Below are 20,262 nucleotides of genomic sequence, written 5' to 3'. Positions count from 1 at the left end.
ATGATTCAAATATAACGCATATAGTTATTTTACTGTAACTAATCTAATAACGAAAATTTCTAAATTTTCTTATTTTTTCTTTTCAATTACATATGCCTGTTTTACTTAATATCTCACTCAGCTTTGAGTAATTGCGACTGTTGCCTTAATTATTAAAATAAATTTACTTTAGTTTTCTAATTATTTTTGTGTTATGGTTAGTTTTTTTGGAAAACTAACCATAAAACCAATTATTCTCCATTTTGAAAATTCGACTTATTAATTTCATAGAAATACAAATCCAAACAATGAAATCTCGATAAAATATACTTCAGTTTCCTTGATCAATCCTTATTTTGACTCTTTCAACTTTTTATGTGATTACTTTGTGATTGAAGAAAATGAATGAATATTTAATTGAATAGTACAATATCGAAATTTAACTAATTTTAAAATTACTTTGTCTATCCAATAAAAAAATAATTAAATAGTAATGCAACTTCTGGCTCCTCAGTTGAAATAAGGCGAATTCATTAATTCCTTAATTTTCCAGCTAAAATTTTTTAACATTTTTTGACAAACAGTTAAACATTTATGAAGTTCAAAAACATTTATGAAGTTTTTGTTTTTTCAACTTTTTAGTATATGCTTTCCTAAAATTATAATATCTAATAAAAATTTTAACTATGGCAATACTGTCTAAAGAAATAATCTCCTTCATTCATTTAAATTTAAAGTAACATTCTCAATCAGAAGGTGCAAAATTTTATAAATCATTATTGGCAAATCTTCAATAATTATCCAAAATTCTTTCTTCAAATTAAAAAAAAAATCTCAATATTATCTAATTTTCAATTAAACTTTAACTAAATTTCAGTTAATTAGTTAATTTTCAAGTAAATTGCTTCCTGAACAAACTATATAGTTTTTATATCACATAATTAAGTAGTTAGATAAAAGTTGTAGGGGTTTCATTGAAGAATCTTAAAATATTAGTTTGTTTAAGAGCATTTGAATATTTTTAACAAAATTATCTTACCTAGTCTTGTAAAATTTTGCCGAAGCTGCTCCTTTTTATTATCCTAGACTTTAGATCTTTTTACAATTATCAATTTTGGAAATTTCATTATACATATTTCAATATTTTCAACCATATTCTTCCAAATATTTTTTAATTTCGGTTTAAATTCTGCCTCCTTCGCAACAAATTCGATCTCTAAAATTGATTGCATATTGTTCAAAAGTGTATTTTTAAAAATAATTCAAAATCGCCTGTATGAAATTAGAATAATTCTACATTTTTTTGCAATTTCCGTACGTTTGTACTTTTATAATTTTCACTTCTTCATTATTTCTGCACAAGTTCCGGTTCATTTTTCTCAAATTCCTTTCATTATTTATTTATTTTCGTCAATTTTATTATTAATTTTGAAATTCTAATTTAATTCTAATTCTTTCTATATTTTCTATACAAAATTTGGACAATTTTTGTTTTTATACGAAAATAATATGCTTGAGTTCGAATCCAAATTTTACCTTTTTTTTAAAAAAAAAATTTTTAAATTTTTCTTTTTTCATTTTGAATTGAAAATGAAAAAAGAAAAATTTTATCCTCGTAAATATTTAAAAATTAAAAAAATTTTGAAAAATATATGTATACTATAATTTGGTGGTTTATATTAAGAATTTGTTCCTATATATTTTGTGTGAATGTTGTTGTGTTTGTTAGTTGTTGTGTGAATGTGTTATTAGATTAAGTTAAAAGTTTTCAAAACAATTTCTATACTTAAGTTTTTAGAATTGGAGTATGACCGCACATGCTGTGGCTAGAAGCTGGTCAATTTTTAGACGGGACTTACGTCTGGATCCGTCAAAATTTTGACATTTTTTGTTTTTATACGTAAATAATATGATTGAGTTCGAAGCCTGCAGATTTTACAATTTAAAATTTTTTTTTTTTGTATTTTGAAGTTTTTTTTGTAAAACAATAAAATTTATATAGAAGAAAAAAATTTTGTGATATCTAGAGACCTTTGTTGGAATCCAAATTTCTATTTCCAAATTAATATTTACATTTTTAATAGATAAACATAAATTTTATGAAAATTTTATTGGAATGAAAAAAAATTTATTTCAATTGAATGGAAGTGAAATAACTAACGTGAATTACGAGATTGGACAGAGAGTTTCGCGTTAACAGTTTTGAAGAATTTGAAGATAAAGAATTTGTATTAGAAGGAAGGGAGAATTAAACTGAACGAATAAATTCTAATTTTATACAGAATTACCCAATTAACGGAGGTTATAATAACGTTATTATTTAGGAAATTCTAAAGGAACAAAAGTTTAATTAAACAAGCACAATATTTTCAATTTTTCAACTAGAGTGCGGTTTTCTGGCCGAAATTTTATCAAAAGTTAATAAAATTCACATATTCATTATGTATAAGACAATGTATTAAGTCTCTACAATGTGGGGGAAATATCATACTCGAATATACTATACTAATAATATTAAGTAACTTATTCATTTTATATCGACTCAGTAATTAGAATTGTGTATAATTAGAATCGTGTATTTATTGTGTTGTCTATATTATATTTAAGAATATAAAATTACAACATACATAATTTATATTAGTAACTTATAAATTCATAATCAACTTTATAATGATTCTTGCTCTTTAAAACTTCGACGTACTTGCATTTACCTCCTTAAAAAAATCTGAATTTAACAAATTAAATGAAAAAATGCCACGCTCTATTTATCAATAAAATTGATTGCAACAAACCACGCCAATATATTTTGAAAACACAGAAAAAAGTACAGGAATGTGTGGGAATATAATTTCTACTTTTTATTCTACAGCAGCGTTACCAATATGTCCACAACAACGTCTCCATTTTTATGATTACATAGATCATTTTTAGTATTTTAGACTACATAGATGTCTCCATTTTTAGTATTACTTGGGGGGGCCACTTCAATACTTTTTTTACCATTATACCTAAAAATAAATTTCAAATTCAATAAAATTCTAAATAATTTTCATAAAACATTTTGCGAATGGTAAAATATTACTGTAATTAAAAAACCTTTTAAACAAAATTTTACACTTTAATTAAAATATTAATGAATTATAAATATATTTATATTACTATTTGATTAAGAATTAAAAAATCTTAATGTCATTCTCATTATTAATATCATCATCATCAGTTCGTTTTCAAAAACATTTTATTAATTTATGGGGTAATGGTGGTCGTAAAATTTGTTTTCCATATTGATCAATATCGTCAGTATATTCCATTTCATATAAACAAACCATATTTAATTTTTCACATAATTTAATTGAATATACGCTAGTACAATCCAGTTTTAATTACAGCATTTTTTAAATTTTTACAAACTTTTATAAATTCTTTTAACATTTTTGAACCAATCGATTTTCCTCTTACATTTTGATGAACGGCCATTGCATGACAGTGTACACCACTTTGACAATTAAAATTTTCAAAAAAATTTGATTTTAATTCTAAATAACTTAAAAGTTTTAACATTTTTGACTATTTCATACTTTTTACTGTGTTTGATGCATCCATTAAGGGTTCAGGTTCACCCGGATATTTTGAACCAGCAATTAATGCACCAAGTAAATTTCTGGCATTTCCTGTATTTGTCGTTCAGTTTATTTCAGAGCCATTGTTTTTAATATCACTACTAGTTTTTACACTAGTTGCATTGTTTTTATCTTCCTCAGCATAGGCGATAATACAAGTGCCATGTTTAATACAAGACATATTAAATTCTTCATCTTCATCAGCTTGTTAAAATGGTTCCAGTGCTAAAGTTAATGGTTCTTCTGGTTAATATGATTCACGCAAAAATCCTAAAATATCATTACAATCAGATTCAATTGCAGCACATACTTTAATATCAGACATTTTTTATTGACAATTTAACTTAACAAATAGTAAAACAAAATTCTTATTGAAATTTTATTCAATTTTTTTTTAGGTTTAGTTGAATCACATGGAAATTTGCCCGAAAATAAAATACACTAATTCCAAATCATCCTATTGGCTTGACGTATCAGCTGTTACTGTTGAGTATATCATAAGTATTTAAAAAATTTCTCAGGATTTTTTTTATCTTTTGTTATATTCATAGTATTATTGTTTATCTGATCGTCATCGTCAATTACACAGCAATGCCTCCGGATAAACATGTGAAATTATTAACGTGTATGAGTATACAATTCAGTGTTGCAACCACAGTACTTTGAAAAGTAGTGAAAATTACTTTTATATTCAAACTACTTTATAGTAGAAGTTACTTTTATTTTGCAGCTATAATATAGGTTCGGTTTTAAGAGATTGACGAAAAATTTTAATAAGTAGTTTACTAGTGTAATATAAAACTAAGAACTAATTCTAAAATAATAATTTTGTATTATATTTTATGTCATATTAATCATCTAAATCATTAAATATCATCTAAATATTAAATATTACCTAATTATTAATAAATAATAAATAAGCTACTTATAAAATTTTAGATACTTTTGTAATTCTGAAATGTTAAAAGTTTGTCATAATCCTCGGAATTCTCTCAAACATACCGATCTACAATTTTCATGATTCAAATATAACGCATATAGTTATTTTACTATAACTAATCTAATAACGAAAATTTCTAAATTTTCTTATTTTTTCTTTTCAATTACATATGCCTGTTTTACTTAATATCTCACTCAGCTTTGAGTAATTGCGACTGTTGCCTTAATTATTAAAATAAATTTACTTTAGTTTTCTAATTATTTTTGTGTTATGGTTAGTTTTTTTGGAAAACTAACCATAAAACCAATTATTCTCCATTTTTGAAAATTCGACTTATTAATTTCATAGAAATACAAATCCAAACAATGAAATCTCGATAAAATATACTTCAGTTTCCTTGATCAATCCTTATTTTGACTCTTTCAACTTTTTATGTGATTACTTTGTGATTGAAGAAAATGAATGAATATTTAATTGAATAGTACAATATCGAAATTTAACTAATTTTAAAATTACTTTGTCTATCCAATAAAAAAATAATTAAATAGTAATGCAACTTCTGGCTCCTCAGTTGAAATAAGGCGAATTCATTAATTCCTTAATTTTCCAGCTAAAATTTTTTAACATTTTTTGACAAACAGTTAAACATTTATGAAGTTCAAAAACATTTATGAAGTTTTTGTTTTTTCAACTTTTTAGTATATGCTTTCCTAAAATTATAATATCTAATAAAAATTTTAACTATGGCAATACTGTTTAAAGAAATAATCACCTTCATTCATTAAAATTTAAAGTAACATTCTCAATCAGAAGGTGCAAAATTTTATAAATCATTATTGGCAAATCTTCAATAATTATTCAAAATTCTTTCTTCAAATTAAAAAAAAAATCTCAATATTATCTAATTTTCAATTAAACTTTAACTAAATTTCAGTTAATTAGTTAATTTTCAAGTAAATTGCTTCCTTAACAAACTATATAGTTTTTATATCACATAATTAAGTAGTTAGATAAAAGTTGTAGGGGTTTCATTGAAGAATCTTAAAATATTAGTTTGTTTAAGAGCATTTGAATATTTTTAACAAAATTATCTTACCTAGTCTTGTAAAATTTTGCCGAAGCTGCTCCTTTTTATTATCCTAGACTTTAGATCTTTTTACAATTATCAATTTCAATATTTTCAACCATATTCTTCCGACTATTTTTTGATTTCGGTTTAAATTCTGCCTCCTTCGCAACGAATTCGATCTTCAAAATTGATTGCATATTGTTCAAAAGTGTATTTTTAAAAATAATTCAAAATCCGCTGTATGAAATTAGAATAATTCCACATTTTTTTGCAATTTCTGTACGTTTGTACTTTTATAATTTTCACTTCTTCATTATTTCTGCGTAAGTTCCGGTTCATTTTTCTCAAATTCCTTTCATTATTTATTTATTTTCGTCAATTTTATTATTAATTTTGAAATTCTAATTTAATTCTAATTCTTTCTATATTTTCTATACAAAATTTGGACAATTTTTGTTTTTATACGAAAATAATATGCTTGAGTTCGAATCCAAATTTTACCTTTTTTTAAAAAAAAAATTTTTAAATTTTTCTTTTTTCATTTTGAATTAAAAATGAAAAAAGAAAAATTTTATCCTCGTAAATATTTAAAAAATAAAAAATTTTGAAAAAAATATATGTATAATATAATTTGGTGGTTTATATTAAGAATTTGTTCCTACATATTTTGTGTGAATGTTGTTGTGTTTGTTAGTTGTTGTGTGAATGTGTTATTAGATTAAGTTAAAAGTTTTCAAAACAATTTCTATACTTAAGTTTTTAGAATTGGATTATGACCGCACATGCTGTGGCTAGAAGCTGGTCAATTTTTAGACGGGACTTACGTCTGGATCCGTCAAAATTTTGACATTTTTTGTTTTTATACGTAAATAATATGATTGAGTTCGAAGCCAGATTTTACAATTTAAAATTTTTTTTTTTTGTATTTTGAAGTTTTTTTTGTAAAACAATAAAATTGTAGAAGAAAAAATTTTGTGATATCTAGAGACCTTTGTTGAAATCCAAATTTCTATTTCCAAATTAATATTTACATTTTTAATAGATAAACATAAATTTTATGAAAATTTTATTGGAATGAAAAAAAATTTATTTCAATTGAATGGAAGTGAAATAACTAACGTGAATTACGAGATTGGACAGAGAGTTTTGCGTTAACAGTTTTGAAGAATTTGAAGATAAAGAATTTGTATTAGAAGGAAGGGAGAATTAAACTGAACGAATAAATTCTAATTTTATACAGAATTACCCAATTAACGAAGGTTAAAATAACGTTATTATTTAGGAAATTCTAAAGGAACAAAAGTTTAATTAAACAAGCACAATATTTTCAATTTTTCAACTAGAGTGCGGTTTTCTGGCCGAAATTTTATCAAAAGTTAATAAAATTCACATATTCATTATGTATAAGACAATGTATTAAGTCTCTACAATGTGGGGGAAATATCATACTCGAATATACTATACTAATAATATTAAGTAACTTATTCATTTTATATCGACTCAGTAATTAGAATTGTGTATAATTAGAATCGTGTATTTATTGTGTTGTCTATATTATATTTAAGAATATAAAATTACAACATACATAATTTATATTAGTAACTTATAAATTCATAATCAACTTTATAATGATTCTTGCTCTTTAAAACTTCGACGTACTTGCATTTACCTCCTTAAAAAAATCTGAATTTAACAAATTAAATGAAAAAATGCCACGCTCTATTTATCAATAAAATTGATTGCAACAAACCACGCCAATATATTTTGAAAACACAGAAAGAAGTACAGGAATGTGTGGGAATATAATTTCTACTTTTTATTCTACAGCAGCGTTACCAATATGTCCACAACAACGTCTCCATTTTTATGATTACATAGATCATTTTTTAGTATTTTAGACTACATAGATGTCCATTACAACGTCTCCATTTTTAGTATTACTTGGGGGGGCCACTTCAATACTTTTTTTACCATTATACCTAAAAATAAATTTCAAATTCAATAAAATTCTAAATAATTTTCATAAAACATTTTGCGAATGGTAAAATATTACTGTAATTAAAAAACCTTTTAAACAAAATTTTACACTTTAATTAAAATATTAATGAATTAAAAATATATTTATGTATATTATTATTTGATTTAGAATTAAAAAATCTTAATGTCATTCTCATTATTAATATCATCATCATCAGTTCGTTTCCCAAAACATTTTATTAATTTATAGGGTAATGGTGGTCGTAAAATTTGTTTTCCACATTGATCAATATCGTCAGTATATTCCATTTCATATAAACAAACCATATTTAATTTTTCACATAATTTAATTGAATATACGCTAGTACAATCCAGTTTTAATTACAGCATTTTTTAAATTTTTACAAACTTTTATAAATTCTTTTAACATTTTTGAACCAATCGATTTTCCTCTTACATTTTGATGAACGGCCATTGCATGACAGTGTACACCACTTTGACAATTAAAATTTTCAAAAAAATTTGATTTTAATTCTAAATAACTTAAAAGTTTTAACATTTTTGACTATTTCATACTTTTTACTGTGTTTGATGCATCCATTAAGGGTTCAGGTTCACCCGGATATTTTGAACCAGCAATTAATGCACCAAGTAAATTTCTGGCATTTCCTGTATTTGTCGTTCAGTTTATTTCAGAGCCATTGTTTTTAATATCACTACTAGTTTTTACACTAGTTGCATTGTTTTTATCTTCCTCAGCATAGGCGATAATACAAGTGCCATGTTTAATACAAGACATATTAAATTCTTCATCTTCATCAGCTTGTTAAAATGGTTCCAGTGCTAAAGTTAATGGTTCTTCTGGTTAATATGATTCACGCAAAAATCCTAAAATATCATTACAATCAGATTCAATTGCAGCACATACTTTAATATCAGACATTTTTTATTCACAATTTAACTTAACAAATAGTAAAACAAAATTCTTATTGAAATTTTATTCAATTTTTTTTTAGGTTTAGTTGAATCACATGGAAATTTGCCCGAAAATAAAATACACTAATTCCAAATCATCCTATTGGCTTGACGTATCAGCTGTTACTGTTGAGTATATCATAAATATTTAAAAAATTTCTCAGGATTTTTTTTATCTTTTGTTATATTCATAGTATTATTGTTTATCTGATCGTCATCGTCAATTACACAGCAATGCCTCCGGATAAACATGTGAAATTATTAACGTGTATGAGTATACAATTCAGTGTTGAAACCACAGTACTTTGAAAAGTAGTGAAAATTACTTTTATATTCAAACTACTTTATAGTAGAAGTTACTTTTATTTTGCAGCTATAATATAGGTTCGGTTTTAAGAGATTGACGAAAAATTTTAATAAGTAGTTTACTAGTGTAATATAAAACTAAGAACTAATTCTAAAATAATAATTTTGTATTATATTTTATGTCATATTAATCATCTAAATCATTAAATATCATCTAAATATTAAATATTACCTAATTATTAATAAATAATAAATAAGCTACTTATAAAATTTTAGATACTTTTGTAATTCTGAAATGTTAAAAGTTTGTCATAATCCTCGGAATTCTCTCAAACATACCGATCTACAATTTTCATGATTCAAATATAACGCATATAGTTATTTTACTATAACTAATCTAATAACGAAAATTTCTAAATTTTCTTATTTTTTCTTTTCAATTACATATGCCTGTTTTACTTAATATCTCACTCAGCTTTGAGTAATTGCGACTGTTGCCTTAATTATTAAAATAAATTTACTTTAGTTTTCTAATTATTTTTGTGTTATGGTTAGTTTTTTTGGAAAACTAACCATAAAACCAATTATTCTCCATTTTTGAAAATTCGACTTATTAATTTCATAGAAATACAAATCCAAACAATGAAATCTCGATAAAATATACTTCAGTTTCCTTGATCAATCCTTATTTTGACATTTTTTAAACTTTTTATGTGATTACTTTATTTATCGAAATGGAAATTTAACTAATTTTAAAATTACTTTGTCTATCCAATAAAAAAATAATTAAATAGTAATGCAACTTCTGGCTCCTCAGTTGAAATAAGGCGAATTCATTAATTCCTTAATTTTCCAGCTAAAATTTTTTAACATTTTTTGACAAACAGTTAAACATTTATGAAGTTCAAAAACATTTATGAAGTTTTTGTTTTTTCAACTTTTTAGTATATGCTTTCCTAAAATTATAATATCTAATAAAAATTTTAACTATGGCAATACTGTTTATAGAAATAATCACCTTCATTCATTAAAATTTAAAGTAACATTCTCAATCAGAAGGTGCAAAATTTTATAAATCATTATTGGCAAATCTTCAATAATTATTCAAAATTCTTTCTTCAAATTAAAAAAAAAATCTCAATATTATCTAATTTTCAATTAAACTTTAACTAAATTTCAGTTAATTAGTTAATTTTCAAGTAAATTGCTTCCTTAACAAACTATATAGTTTTTATATCACATAATTAAGTAGTTAGATAAAAGTTGTAGGGGTTTCATTGAAGAATCTTAAAATATTAGTTTGTTTAAAAACATTTGAATATTTTTAATAAAATTATCTTACCTAGTCTTGTAAAATTTTGCCGAAGCTGCTCCTTTTTATTATCCTAGACTTTAGATCTTTTTACAATTATCAATTTCAATATTTTCAACCATATTCTTCCGACTATTTTTTGATTTCGGTTTAAATTCTGCCTCCTTCGCAACGAATTCGATCTTCAAAATTGATTGCATATTGTTCAAAAGTGTATTTTTAAAAATAATTCAAAATCCGCTGTATGAAATTAGAATAATTCCACATTTTTTTGCAATTTCTGTACGTTTGTACTTTTATAATTTTCACTTCTTCATTATTTCTGCGTAAGTTCCGGTTCATTTTTCTCAAATTCCTTTCATTATTTATTTATTTTCGTTAATTTTATTATTAATTTTGAAATTCTAATTTAATTCTAATTCTTTCTATATTTTCTATACAAAATTTGGACAATTTTTGTTTTTATACGAAAATAATATGCTTGAGTTCGAATCCAAATTTTACCTTTTTTTAAAAAAAAAATTTTTAAATTTTTCTTTTTTCATTTTGAATTGAAAATGAAAAAAGAAAAATTTTATCCTCGTAAATATTTAAAAATTAAAAAAATTTTGAAAAATATATGTATACTATAATTTGGTGGTTTATATTAAGAATTTGTTCCTATATATTTTGTGTGAATGTTGTTGTGTTTGTTAGTTGTTGTGTGAATGTGTTATTAGATTAAGTTAAAAGTTTTCAAAACAATTTCTATACTTAAGTTTTTAGAATTGGAGTATGACCGCACATGCTGTGGCTAGAAGCTGGTCAATTTTTAGACGGGACTTACGTCTGGATCCGTCAAAATTTTGACATTTTTTGTTTTTATACGTAAATAATATGATTGAGTTCGAAGCCTGCAGATTTTACAATTTAAAATTTTTTTTTTTTGTATTTTGAAGTTTTTTTTGTAAAACAATAAAATTTATATAGAAGAAAAAAATTTTGTGATATCTAGAGACCTTTGTTGGAATCCAAATTTCTATTTCCAAATTAATATTTACATTTTTAATAGATAAACATAAATTTTATGAAAATTTTATTGGAATGAAAAAAAATTTATTTCAATTGAATGGAAGTGAAATAACTAACGTGAATTACGAGATTGGACAGAGAGTTTCGCGTTAACAGTTTTGAAGAATTTGAAGATAAAGAATTTGTATTAGAAGGAAGGGAGAATTAAACTGAACGAATAAATTCTAATTTTATACAGAATTACCCAATTAACGGAGGTTATAATAACGTTATTATTTAGGAAATTCTAAAGGAACAAAAGTTTAATTAAACAAGCACAATATTTTCAATTTTTCAACTAGAGTGCGGTTTTCTGGCCGAAATTTTATCAAAAGTTAATAAAATTCACATATTCATTATGTATAAGACAATGTATTAAGTCTCTACAATGTGGGGGAAATATCATACTCGAATATACTATACTAATAATATTAAGTAACTTATTCATTTTATATCGACTCAGTAATTAGAATTGTGTATAATTAGAATCGTGTATTAATTGTGTTGTCTATATTATATTTAAGAATATAAAATTACAACATACATAATTTATATTAGTAATTTATAAATTCATAATCAACTTTATAATGATTCTTGCTCTTTAAAACTTCGACGTACTTGCATTTACGTCCTTAAAAAAATCTGAATTTAACAAATTAAATGAAAAAATGCCACGCTCTATTTATCAATAAAATTGATTGAAAACTCAGAAAGAAGTACAGGAATGTGTGGGAATATAATTTCTACTTTTTATTCTACAGCAGCGTTACCAATATGTCCACAACAACGTCTCCATTTTTAGTATTACTTGGGGGGGCCACTTCAATACTTTTTTTACCATTGTACCTAAAAATAAATTTCAAATTCAATAAAATTCTAAATAATTTTCATAAAACATTTTGCGAATGGTAAAATATTACTGTAATTAAAAAACCTTTTAAACAAAATTTTACACTTTAATTAAAATATTAATGAATTATAAATATATTTATATTACTATTTGATTAAGAATTAAAAAATCTTAATGTCATTCTCATTATTAATATTATCATCATCAGTTCGTTTCCCAAAACATTTTATTAATTTATAGGGTAATGGTGGTCGTAAAATTTGTTTTCCATATTGATCAATATAGTCAGTATATTCCATTTCATATAAACAAACCATATTTAATTTTTCACATAATTTAATTGAATATACGCTAGTACAATCCAGTTTTAATTACAGCATTTTTTAAATTTTTACAAACTTTTATAAATTCTTTTAACATTTTTGAACCAATCGATTTTCCTCTTACATTTTGATGAACGGCCATTGCATGACAGTGTACACCACTTTGACAATTAAAATTTTCAAAAAAATTTGATTTTAATTCTAAATAACTTAAAAGTTTTAACATTTTTGACTATTTCATACTTTTTACTGTGTTTGATGCATCCATTAAGGGTTCAGGTTCACCCGGATATTTTGAACCAGCAATTAATGCACCAAATAAATTTCTGGCATTTGCTGTATTTGTCGTTGAGTTTACTTCAGAGCCATTGTTTTTAATATCACTACTAGTTTTTACACTAGTTGCATTGTTTTTATCTTCCTCAGCATAGGCGATAATACAAGTGCCATGTTTAATACAAGACATATTAAATTCTTCATCTTTATCAGCTTGTTAAAATGGTTCCAGTGCTAAAGTTAATGGTTCTTCTGGTTAATATGATTCACGCAAAAATCCTAAAATATCATTACAATCAGATTCAATTGCAGCACATACTTTAATATCAGACATTTTTTATTCACAATTTAACTTAACAAATAGTAAAACAAAATTCTTATTGAAATTTTATTCAATTTTTTTTAGGTTTAGTTGAATCACATGGAAATTTGCCCGAAAATAAAATACACTAATTCCAAATCATCCTATTGGCTTGACGTATCAGCTGTTACTGTTGAGTATATCATAAATATTTAAAAAATTTCTCAGGATTTTTTTTATCTTTTGTTATATTCATAGTATTATTGTTTATCTGATCGTCATCGTCAATTACACAACAATGCCTCCGGATAAACATGTGAAATTATTAACGTGTATGAGTATACAATTCAGTGTTGAAACCACAGTACTTTGAAAAGTAGTGAAAGTTACTTTTATATTCAAACTACTTTATAGTAGAAGTTACTTTTATTTTGCAGCTATAATATAGGTTCGGTTTTAAGAGATTGACGAAAAATTTTAATAAGTAGTTTACTAGTGTAATATAAAACTAAGAACTAATTCTAAAATAATAATTTTGTATTATATTTTATGTCATATTAATCATCTAAATCATTAAATATCATCTAAATATTAAATATTACCTAATTATTAATAAATAATAAATAAGCTACTTATAAAATTTTAGATACTTTTGTAATTCTGAAATGTTAAAAGTTTGTCATAATCCTCGGAATTCTCTCAAACATACCGATCTACAATTTTCATGATTCAAATATAACGCATATAGTTATTTTACTATAACTAATCTAATAACGAAAATTTCTAAATTTTCTTATTTTTTCTTTTCAATTACATATGCCTGTTTTACTTAATATCTCACTCAGCTTTGAGTAATTGCGACTGTTGCCTTAATTATTAAAATAAATTTACTTTAGTTTTCTAATTATTTTTGTGTTATGGTTAGTTTTTTTGGAAAACTAACCATAAAACCAATTATTCTCCATTTTGAAAATTCGACTTATTAATTTCATAGAAATACAAATCCAAACAATGAAATCTCGATAAAATATACTTCAGTTTCCTTGATCAATCCTTATTTTGACTCTTTCAACTTTTTATGTGATTACTTTGTGATTGAAGAAAATGAATGAATATTTAATTGAATAGTACAATATCGAAATTTAACTAATTTTAAAATTACTTTGTCTATCCAATAAAAAAATAATTAAATAGTAATGCAACTTCTGGCTCCTCAGTTGAAATAAGGCGAATTCATTAATTCCTTAATTTTCCAGCTAAAATTTTTTGACATTTTTTGACAAACAGTTAAACATTTATGAAGTTCAAAAACATTTATGAAGTTTTTGTTTTTTCAAATTTTTAGTATATGCTTTCCTAAAATTATAATATCTAATAAAAATTTTAACTATGGCAATACTGTCTAAAGAAATAATCTCCTTCATTCATTTAAATTTAAAGTAACATTCTCAATCAGAAGGTGCAAAATTTTATAAATCATTATTGGCAAATCTTCAATAATTATTCAAAATTCTTTCTTCAAATTAAAAAAAAAATCTCAATATTATCTAATTTTCAATTAAACTTTAACTAAATTTCAGTTAATTAGTTAATTTTCAAGTAAATTGCTTCCTTAACAAACTATATAGTTTTTATATCACATAATTAAGTAGTTAGATAAAAGTTGTAGGGGTTTCATTGAAGAATCTTAAAATATTAGTTTGTTTAAGAGCATTTGAATATTTTTAACAAAATTATCTTACCTAGTCTTGTAAAATTTTGCCGAAGCTGCTCCTTTTTATTATCCTAGACTTTAGATCTTTTTACAATTATCAATTTTGGAAATTTCATTATACATATTTCAATATTTTCAACCATATTCTTCCAACTATTTTTTAATTTCGGTTTAAACACAAAAAGGACTAAGAAAGAATTAAGAATTTTTTAGCCCAAAATTTAGAATTAAAATGTTTGTCAACATGGATTCTTCTAAAGCATTCTATAATTTTCTTAAATTTGATTTTTTGAAAAAATTCTATAATATTTTAGTTGGTGTTTTCCAATCTTCTCATTAAAGTCGCTATATAAATGTATTAAGCTCAAATAAAAGAGACCGCAATATTGACTGTTATTAAAAGCATCACCTGAATACAGTCCTTAAAACTCAACGTCCATGAATTCTTTATCAAGCATTCCATAAAACCAATTAGATAACCAGCCATTTAAAAATACCCAAATAGCTGCTTGAATTCCATGTAATAGATTAATTACTATCCTATGAAAGTTAAAAAGGGCTACCAGGTTCTGTAGTAAATTAATATTGCTATAGGTATAAAAAAATAAGTAAAGAAAAGAACAAACAAAAAAGGATTATGTCACATAATAATTTAATTGCAATTTTAAGGATAAAATTAAATTTTATTTAAATACCCTTGAATGCTATATAACAACAATTTACCTAGGTATACTCGTATATTTGTCTGAAATATTTCATTAAGACTAAAACCTTTATTATTCTCTTTAATACTTTCAAAAGCAATAATTCAATCTATGAGAACTTTTGATTTTCATATCATATGCTTCTATTTAATCCTTTCATTTTAAATTTATAATTTTATAATTCTAAAATAATAATAAATTTATTTTAATTAAAAAATTTCTTACTACGTTTTCACCTTTATATATAGAAAAACTTTCATTTAATTTTAAAAAGTTTTTGAAATATTAAAAATAGAATTTACATTGAAAATGAAAATAATATTTTAAAAGAGACGACATTGGGGTTGAGTTGACCTTATCAAATTGGTGAAGTCATTAGGGTATGAGGTTATCAATGCCTTTTCCGCTAATGATAATTTATTAGCAAAGTCTCTATTACCATTTTATTGGAGTTGAAAAAAACTTAACGTTCGTGTAACTTTAACACTTTCAGCACTTTTCTAAAGAAAAATGGAAAAAATTGCTTATTACTTTATTTCTGTTCGTGTGACCGTGTGTTGTTTACAAACACTTACTTACACTCTAAGGTAGAAAACTGAAACTTTACATACAATAGATTATCATCCCCGTCTAAAAGCCTATATAGTTCTTAAAAGATCTAAAAACTCAATTTTTTAACTATTTTTTGTATTGAAACCACAAACATTTTTTTTAAATTCTGAAAATGTAGAAAGGTAGGGATTATCTAAAATTTTAACTGCGCTTAGAAACTAATAAATTCGTTAGGTAAAAATTTTTTCCATTTCCATGTTAACTTTTGCAGTTCAAAAGAATTGTAATTTCCATCGCCTTATTTTTTTGAATCCGCAAGCTTTTTTAAATTTCAATAAAACCAAAAAGCTTACCGTAAATGCCAGGTTTGAATGATTAATTAAAAACTTTACCATCTCATATTCCATGATAAAAAAAATATAGAAACTTTAAATTACGATATTGTTATTTAATTTTCATATTTTAAAACTAACTGGAGCTAATTCTTCAAAATATTTTCTTTTTGTTTTCTCTTCCAATTCAAGTAAATTGAACATTACTTTTATTTAAAAAAATACTATTTAATCAGTGGCGTACTAATTTTTATTTAAATTACTTACAAAATACTTAATTTTTTTCAATAATTCCTTATATGGTTGCAATTTTGAGAAGCCAAGTAACTATTATCGTCTATGCAAATAACTACTATTACTTCTGTTGCCTCAATTAAGTTATGTTTTGAGTCAATAAACATGTTTGGAAATATAAGCGAAATAAATTCAAAATATTTTTTATAAATGCTAAAACTTAGCAAACTAACCCTCTGCGAAAAAGTTCTCTCGGTATAATAATTTTCGGTGTCCTTCAGTTTCGATTTCCTTCAGTTTAAAGAAATTCAAATTCAAGAAATTTTTTAATAATTTTAAATACTTTTCAAATTTTCCGAATTCAATAAATCATAATAAAAAAAATTAATATCATTTTAGCTAATATTACAGATCAATACCTAAATTTCAGTATTCATAAATTTTCAAGGTTACAAATTTTAAATTTTCCTGCATTCTTAACGGATTTAGTACCAGACAAACAATAATTTTTCAATTAAAAATCAATTTTCCTTACTTCCCAATTCAAATAGATTTTCAAAGAATTTAAAGGACCAGTAGATCAATTAAAGAAGGTACAAATACCATTATCATTCCAGCTATAATTTTAAATATGTGTAATCATAATTCTTTCTGTTATAAGAAAATATTGTGTAAACATTTCAAGATTCTTTAAATTTCCTTACTCTAACATTTCTCAATAACCAGTGAGAATTCATTGTTGTATTCAATAATTTTAAAGAACTGCAAGAGTATACATGATATTCATTAGGAAATTAAGCCTTGCTATAAGTTTTAAAATTAAAGGATATGAAAAAAATATTAAGGATAAAGCGATCAGCAAACAAAATAAATTAGAAAAAATAAGCAGTAGTATTCTTCCTTTTTTGGCATCTAAATTTTATTATTGTGCTCACATTAAAATTGTAAAATGTTTAAATGGCAACTTGTTAAACTTTTATCCTTTCTTTAATTTTGTCCTTATTTTATAAAATGTTTTTTATTAAAAATTATTATTTGTTCTTTTTTTTTTCCTTTAGTTTTTAAATACAATTTATGTATGTATAATTTTATTATAAAGTCGATACTATTTTCAAGTCCAAGTTGAACAAAAAAAACGAAATTTTTAGGACTAAAGAAAAATTTTTTTACTTGCTTGAAAGTCAACAGTAGAGCCAAACTCATTTTGAATTCATGTAGTATGAATGCAAGCGAAAATTTTTTAAATTGTGTTCTCAAAATTCTTGTTTTTTTTTCTTGTTAAGTTTAGAGTTTATAAAAATATTCAAAATGATTTTTTGGACAAATTGTTTTACAGAGTTCATATATTTGATCAATTAGAGAATCCAATTATATCAGGTATTATACTTCGAACACTTATTTATTAAAAATAAAATTATTTAGAAATTTTTGGAAAACAGTTGATATTATTGGATAAATAGTAATTTAATATTTCTACTAGCCAGGTTACTCTAAATCTATAGATAAGTTTCTTTTAACTCAAATTCGATTTTGTAATATTTTTCGCTGAAATCATAGATTTATAAGATCAAGACTATCATTTCTAGAAAAAGATGGCCTAAGGGAATTTCCAAATAAAATTAGCCTTAAAATTATAATATGATATTTTTATTTAATGACGAAAATTTAACAAAATTTATAAGAAATACAAAAAGAAGATATTTTTACAATATTAGTATTAGCCTGATAAAAATCGGTTTAATTATCAAGGGTTTTCAATTGACTAGACTTTGAAATAAATTTTCCTTTTATATTTTTTTTTAAACAAGACAAATCTAATAATAAAATTCTATTAATTAATTCTATTTTTAGACTCATTGTACTATATTATGTAGATTTTAAATTATAAATTCCAAAAGTGCGCAAAATGTATTTTACGATTTCTTCTACTCATAGCAAAATCTAAGCAAATAGTAGCCCGATTCTCAATTTACGCATGTAATGGTAATATTAAGCCAGCGATCCTTGAAAAAACTATTTGGCGCATCTAATTCCTCATTCTACTCAAAATTAAGATGTACGCCTTCTATTTCTTGAAATCAAAAGTAGTATTATGAAAATTTCACATCTTAATTTGCTTATTTCTACTTTAAGAGAGAACTATATCTAATCACAAATCATATTTCAACAAATTCCATATTCCAACATTCCAGCAAATTTTAATTTGCTTATCTACTATGAAGCAGAACTACTAAGGGTTGAGCCCTTAGAATTATGAAAATACACAATCATTAGGAAACTGATTTTGCAAGCATTCAAATTAAAGGCTTCCTTCTATATTAATTAAGATATTGTGCTTCTCTTTAGCCTTTTTGCTCCTCTTTATTTATATCTGCCATTTTAAAATAAAATTAATTTTAGAATAAATTCAAATCCAATTCAATGCACCACAAAATATAAAAATTATAAAATTATAAAAGAAGTTTACTGAATGTTTTTTTTCCAAAACAAAATTTCTCAATTGGAACGATTTGTAATGTTACTTAATCTAAAATGATCTCAATTCATTATGTAATTTGAAAGTTGACAATAAATAATAACGAATGTGACTTCTATAAAAATATTCTTATACATTTTAGTTCCCAAAAAAAAAATTTAAAATTGAAATTTACTTTAATTTATAAAAAAAAAAGAAAATATGAAATTTACTACTTTTTATTAATTTTCTCTCTAGTCCCAACATTCATAAAATTGCACCACTAAATAAATCAAATGGAAAACAAAAATTGGAAAAAAAAGGATAAAAATTACAAATGAGCAGAAAATAAATTTTCTCTCTGTGATATGCCAAAAATTTTTTTTAAAAAAAAAAAAAAAAAAACGCACAAACAACTTTGGCTGACAACCAAAATAATTTTTGGCATTTACCATCAGGTTTCCAAAATAAAAAAAAAATTGTACACAAAAATAACAAAATGAGAAAAAGGAAATGGAATTTAAGGATGTTATCGTGCAGTACAGTAGAAAAAACATGTCTTCCTCTCTGCGATATTTCTTTTATTCTGTTGATTTTTAATCTATAAATATATTACCGCGCCAAACCCGTAAAAAACACAATTCTATAAATTTTTCGTTTTCTTATTGTTTTTTTTTGTAGAAAAATTAAAAAAAAAAAAGAGGCGATGCAGAAAAGAATTTTTTCTTTTAAGCTCTCTCTCTCTCTCTCTCTCTCTCTCTCTGTAACTCAATTTCTCTCGATCTGCTGTTGTACTATACTGGGTCAGTGTTCCCACTCGGAAAAAACAAAATGTATCCAATTTCGAGAAAAAAATGTATCCAAAATGTATCCAACCTCGTAAAATAGCATTATTATAATAAGTCGCCTTATTTTGTACAAATTAACCCATAATTAATATTAATTTGCTTTATTCCACAATATGAGTTTTGTTATTTATACTAAATTCTTTAAGAAATCAGATACAACTTCTATTATATTTTAAATGTGAAAGTTAAGGTCAGAAAAAACATATGCATACATGCCTTCTGTAGTTGTTGAACTATGCGGTAAAGACGATTAACCATGAAAACGGACAAATTTTAAAAAATATGTACATCCAATGCATTTTCTATTACATCTAGCTAACACTAAAATATTTTTGGTACGTTCTTGTATGAATTTTCTAAATTTGAATACAGAAAGAGGCAGTTAATAAAGTATCTTTTTTACTTTCTTGTAAAAAATTCGGAAACCTGCTTAGAATAGCCAGCA

The 20,262-nt window shown here is 24.1% G+C and overlaps 2 pseudogenes; both read right to left on the bottom strand.

The window, feature by feature from the left end:
• Window positions 1-3,206: 3,206 nt before the first annotated feature.
• On the bottom strand, window positions 3,207-4,857 carry LOC129609275 (uncharacterized; annotated as a pseudogene).
• A 2,899-nt stretch (window positions 4,858-7,756) lies between these two features.
• On the bottom strand, window positions 7,757-8,528 carry LOC129609274 (uncharacterized; annotated as a pseudogene).
• Between the last annotated feature and the right edge of the window lie 11,734 nt (window positions 8,529-20,262).

This window comes from Condylostylus longicornis, unplaced genomic scaffold, assembly GCF_029603195.1.
Source record: "Condylostylus longicornis isolate FDR11 unplaced genomic scaffold, ASM2960319v2 ptg000038l, whole genome shotgun sequence".
NCBI lineage: Eukaryota > Metazoa > Arthropoda > Insecta > Diptera > Dolichopodidae > Condylostylus > Condylostylus longicornis.
Note: the sequence above shows the minus strand (reverse complement) of the source record. Positions and strands in the feature narration are given on the sequence as shown.